Raw genomic sequence first — 6228 nt, 5'->3', positions numbered from 1 at the left:
GTGATTTTGTGATTTGAAAATGTTTTCCAGAAGTTTTTGGTTGTTTTAAAAGCGACATAATATCACCTAATGATATACTGTGGTAATTGGGTATAGACAGACCCAGGTTTGCAGAACCCTTGCCTGGTAAAGTGTGCTTTAGTAGCATTTACTTCTGCTAAGGTGCCTCTGTTTGTTTAACCAGACTTCAAAAACTGACAAAAAGCTGAGAGGCAACACTTTTCCCTTCTCTTCCCCTCAGGATCTTCCTCTGTCAAATCACAAAGCACAGAACTGAGCACCCTGAAGAGGACAGTGAAGCACAATTTTATTTCATAGAATCATAGAATGGTTTGGGTTAGAAGAGACTTTAAACATCATTGAGTTCCAACCTCAATGCTATGGGCAGGGACACCTTTCACTAGACTAGGTTGCTCAAAGCCCTATCCAAGTTGCCCTTGAGCACTTCCAGAGATGGGGCACCCCCAGCTTCTCTGGGAAAACTATTACAATATCTCATACTCGCACAGCAAACAATTTCTTCCTAATATCTAACATAAGCCAACTGTCTTTCTGTTTAAAGCCATTATTCCTTGTCCTATGACTACATGCCCTTGCATAAAGCCCCTCTCTGGCTCTCCTGTAGCTCCCTTTAAGTGTTACTGTTCAGTACTTCTGGTACTGAACAAACTTTTAGGTGTTTCATGTTTCTGTTCATGATGTGTGTTTGCAAGGTTTGAACAGATGCTGTCTAAAACCCTTGGCAGTGCTGCTACTGATCGGCTAGAGAGGTGCTTGTGGAACATAAGGCAGGACTATAAAGACACTGTTTCTCCTCTCATCAGCAAAGATGCTTCAGTGAGCAGAAAGGTGGATTAAACTATTCTCTCCCCCTAGAACTGGATATTGCAAGATAAGTATAAGATCAGAGAAAAAAACAACTTGGGTGGCATTACTACACTCCTGTGTACCTCCAAAGGCCAGCACAATCCAACTACTGTTAGCTTAGCTTTGTCCAGTTTCAGTAGGAAAGGCGACTTGGCAAAAACAAAGGTAGTTAAATTATTGTGTGAAATGTATCCATTTGAAAGAGTAAACATCAAAGTTGTCAGATACCTCCTGAAAGGCAGGTTAGAGCAAGGAGTTGGAAAGCTCCTACAAAATTTTTGTTGTTGGAGGAATAGGAAATGTGTCTGGTGGCCAGATACAGGAGCAAGGGGTGCAGGAAGCAGGGTCTACAGCAGGAGTTTAACAAACATATTCACTAGCTAATGAGAACAAATACATTTGAAAATATCTCTAACACACTGACAAATAAACTTTTTATAGGATGCAAGGGGTGGGGAGGATGAAATCACAAGTTTATTTGGTATAAATAGTTTCTAAGATAACCAAATTTTTATACAGATTTGCTATTCCACAAATTTTAAAAGGTTTACTCATTTTTTCTGAGAAAGCGCTAACTTTGTCCAGGTTTTCCTTAGATGAAAATTACCTTTTTTTCTGTCTTCTTGAGTATGAAAAATGATGATACCAACTTTTTTGTCTTGTAAATGCTGTTTGAGTAAGTGAGATAAATCTACTGCATAGAAGATAATTTGGGGGGAAATCTTGGGATCAGACTTCATAGAACTTTATTACATATTCATATAACTGGGACTCTATCCAACACTTATCATGGTGTTTTTCCTATAAATCTCAAAATCATCATGTGAAGATGATGACTGTACAGATACAGGATTTGCATGGAAAAACTGAGCAAGAAGGTTCTATAATAACCTGGAAACAATTCTTCAATGTGCTATTCCTTCCAATAACACCACTTATCTACAGTGCACTGTGACAAAGATTCCAGATTATGATTTGGTTAAAAGTCTGGCTTCCTGTATAGTTTTAAAACAAGGAGTTCTCTGGGATTTTAAAACAGAAGTATAAACTGGAGGTAATAAAATGCATGTCTTTTATTGCCTTCAGTTTGTACTGGAGGTAATAAAAGACAAATTTCACTTGTCTAACCAAGTTCTTGGTTACACGCTTTTTTGCCAGGATAGCAAACATTCATAGTTTATGAATTTATCCAAGTGTAGCTGTAGAGTTTGCAATGAATTTCTGCTGAGAATATTTAATACTCAGGAAGTTTAAGTGTTTAGGTTCAGATCTTCCATGATACACGGGTGTCTGCATTCCTACTTACACATTTAACTTACATTTCGGCTTCTTTTACATTCTTCAGCTACTTAACTGCCACTTAATCCAGGGAGGATCTGAATTTCTGCTGGTCTGTATATGTGCAGATGAGCCACATCTGCTGAGCTGCTTGAAGCCCCTGCCATGCTCCAAGTAGAACTTCATCCCAAGATGCCTGATCCCAGCTGAGAGACTTAACCTTTTGGGTAGTGGCCACTGAGGAGCAGATCCTTCTTATTCTCTCCTGACAAATTTGCTCCATTTGTAGAAACAAATTTCTGGGCAGAGGGATTGAGTTCTGGTTCCACACCACTAATACACAAAGACAGTTTCCCTCACTTTTTGCACACAGTGAAATTATCTTTCTGTTTGTACACAAGAGGCTAAAAAATCCCTGGAGCAAGATTTTCACCTCTGTCCTCTCCATCCTTCTTCTGGACATGGGACACACCCTGCTTGTTTCCCAAGATCAGTTTCTCAGGTTCCCAGCTGTGCCACAACAACTATAAAGCCTGAAAAACACACCTGGGACTGAAGCTTTCCACAACATGCAGTCCACTGAAGGGGTAGGCAGTGTTTCACTAAGTACTGCTTTACCTAGGTACTTTAGAGACTTGTCATAAACTCCTAAACCCATTAAATTCAAAGACAAAACCCTTTCAATGTCTTTGAAAGCCTCAGTATCTGTGAGATAAGCAGCAAACCACTTAAACATCTAGTTTTAAAGCAGTCTCTGAAAATAGATGCAAGAAAGGTCAGCAGAGAGACCTGTCAGGGCTCATCGTGCAGATCACAACACTGTCTGGCATTTACCATCAGACACGTGGCTGTAAATTCAGTTGGTAAAAGGAGTGGTAGTGACAGCACCTCTCACTGTTTTCTGCTTTTAGCAGAGCCCTTCTGTCAAATTCCTTATTGTCAAGGGCAAACTGTGATCCTACTGAATTTACTGGCTGAACTCTCCCAGCTCCGGAGCAGTGGATGAGAACTGTGCCGGCTCAGGGTCAGTAGCCCTGAATAAGCAAGCACACTGCCACAGACATGCTTTCATCTCCCTCTAAATCCAAGTCATAAAAGCAATAGGCATAGGTTTTAAACACTTTTTTTTGGTTGTTTCTCACGGCCATAGGTAATCTACAGATCACTTAAACTGCCTGGAAACACCAATAAGGGACCATTGCTCCTGTGAGACTAAGAGGCAGACTTCTCCAATATCCCAAAGGGATATTTCTGGTAATGTTTGAGCAAGCTTCTTTACATGACCACAAATGAGTAAAACAGGGACATTACCGGCTGCCTCTTGCTCCGTCATCTTTTATGGATAATTAGACCAGATTTTGGATCTGAACATATTTTCCTAGGATTTATTTTTGTTTATCCATTGAAGTTAAAAGAAAAAAAAAAGTCAAGTATCAGGTTTTTGCTGGAGTCATGTGATGACATGCCAAGTCCACTTCAAGGGACAGTTGAGACCTATTCTTCTCTTGAAATATATGGTATTTAAATAAATGATTAGCCAGAATTCTCAAAAAAAATAATTACTTTCTTCCCATAACTGAGAGTATCTTCATAAATGCATGCTTATAGCATTGCACTGTGAATGTTAATTTGGATATCCAAAGAGATGTCAGTAATGCCATTATACAAAAGTTCACTATATAACTTTCATTCCTCTTTTATTGCCATTCCATCTAATTTTAATCTGTTGGGTTCTTCAGAATTTGTAAGTCACTAAAGTTCAGTTCCTTCTCTAATATTAACAAAAGAAAGGATTTTTATTTTTAAAAATATCTCTTTAGATGAGGGCATTACTGGACGTTTTTACCCTCCTAGAAGTAGGTTCTAACCACTTGCATATTATTCTATATAATAGCAAAATAACCAGCTCAAGAAGTTCACATACAGTAATAACATGCTGAAAATTCAACTTTCAGCAGAGGATGTCCTATTATTAAACAATGAAAGTTAGCAAACAAAAGAATATTTTGGGTGAGAAGACAAAAATTTAATTACTTCATTGTACTTTAGGAGTCAAACTTTTAGAAATATAAGCATAAGAGTAGCACAGAAATAATTTAGAATAAAACATTAATTAATATTTGATATCTCCTTATTAGTTAGGCAAATCATCTCTGTCTTTTTTCCTACATTGCAGGCTTATCTTTTTCTACAGGGAAGATAACTCAGTTTCAGTCCTGCTCCTATACAAACTTTAAACCAAAGCAGAAGGGTGGAGACTTGATTTTACAGATTGCAAAGAAACAGAATTTCCTACTATTTTTTTCCAAGCAATATGTAATTCTTTCCTTGGTTTCACCATGACTACAACCTTTATAAACATACCATAAGATTTACTAAAGTCATACAAGGGCTTGGTTTCTAAGCTTACTTGATTCCCATCAGTCATATTCTGCTTGATGGCAGCAGTGAGACTGTTTGTCTCTGGAGTGCTAGTCAGCAATTGTTGGTAGAAAAATCCATTCCATCATTACAGGACGTATGGTTCCATGTACAGAGAACCTCATGAGCATCTTGTGTGGTCTGATCATCATCTTTCATGGCACCACACAAATTAGTTCAGTAAATGTTTGCATTCACTGTTTTTGATACAAAATGTGTCAAGAGTTATCAGTAAAAAAACCTTTTTTTTTCCATGAGCTATAATGCTGTGCTATGGGTTTAGCTAATTTGCACAGAGTATACATACTCACCCCATGCTTCTCCATGGCAGGAGAACTGGATATGATAGAAAGTCATAAACCTCCATATTCAAAAGGACTCAAATCCTTGCAAAAAGCTGGCCAAAATCTTGCAAAAAGCTCTACCTGTCCTTACCTGCAAATGATCAGTAAGGCTGAGACTTTTCAGCTACTATGCAGTGATGTCCATTGCCACATTCAAACTGTCTCATCAAAAGATACCTCCTGTGCCAATAGAAACAATATAAAATTAGCACAGGACTTCACTATGGCTAATTCATTGTGCTTCTGCCACCGTGGGTTCACAAGTTTCAGCAGCAGTGCTAATTGAAGTAGTTTTCTCCAGTCTCTTTCCTAGCCTTACAAGTCCTTCTGATCCTTGCACTGCATTTACTACAGAAAATCAGAAATCTGGTCAGATTCAAAATAAACTAAAAAGGAGAAGCTTCCCAAATAGACATGGACCCTATGGTTTAACAGAGCTAACTCATTGTCCACGTGCACCTCTCCATGTCAGTGCATTGTCACACCAGGACAGACTACCAGGCTTCCTCATCTGTGGATGGCAGGAGGAGTTGTGGGCTCTGATATAATCAAACTAGAAAGAAACCACAAGAAGCCATACTTTTTTTTTCTTCATGCTTACATTCTGAAGAATAATAATTCAATTCAAGTGGCCAGGTGATTTGCAATTTTCAGGGGAACATCAGAGAAATCTTGACATCATGTGATGCACAGTGCAGCTTTTCAAAAGCAGGAATGGAATGGTTATTTGTTGATTTTTTTTTAACCCTGGAAGTTCCCAGGTAGACTTTCCCATATTTTATTCTTCAACTGAAAAACAACTCATCAGTAAATCTTTACTGCACAGAAAATTTAATTATACTTGGAATAATTTCCTTTCTGTTAGGAGAAAAATATAATGATTTTGCTCATCTACAGAAGGAAGCTCATCTATGACTCGATGGGTAAAATGTGTGGAGGAAACAGCAGCCTAAATACTCTCTTGTTGATGAAATTACATCATCAGGACTCAGAGATTACATGGTCTCCTTGAATAGGTGTGCACCCAGCCACTCTGACTCTTGCCATTTCCTCAAATTGACCCGAAAGGCTCACATTGTTATGTCTGTGCTAATCTGCATGATCCACCCTAGCACACTGACTTTCCAAGGACAGCTGTATTTCTGCAATCAGTTGAAATGCTTCTTTTGAAAGTGTGGTCATTCAATACATTTTTTTTAATGAGGTATTACTTTAAGGGCTGCACTGTGTAGTCCTTTAAAGGATAAACTTACTCCAGATGAAAAGGATAATCTAGTTTAAAATGGCTAAGGTTGATTTTTTTTTTCCTGATTTACTT

The sequence above is a fragment of the Pyrgilauda ruficollis genome, unplaced genomic scaffold (assembly GCF_017590135.1).
Source record: "Pyrgilauda ruficollis isolate IOZ18807 unplaced genomic scaffold, ASM1759013v1 scaffold24, whole genome shotgun sequence".
Taxonomy (NCBI): Eukaryota; Metazoa; Chordata; class Aves; order Passeriformes; family Passeridae; genus Pyrgilauda; species Pyrgilauda ruficollis.
The sequence above is the reverse complement of the archived record's forward strand: the minus strand, read 5'-3'. Positions refer to the sequence as shown.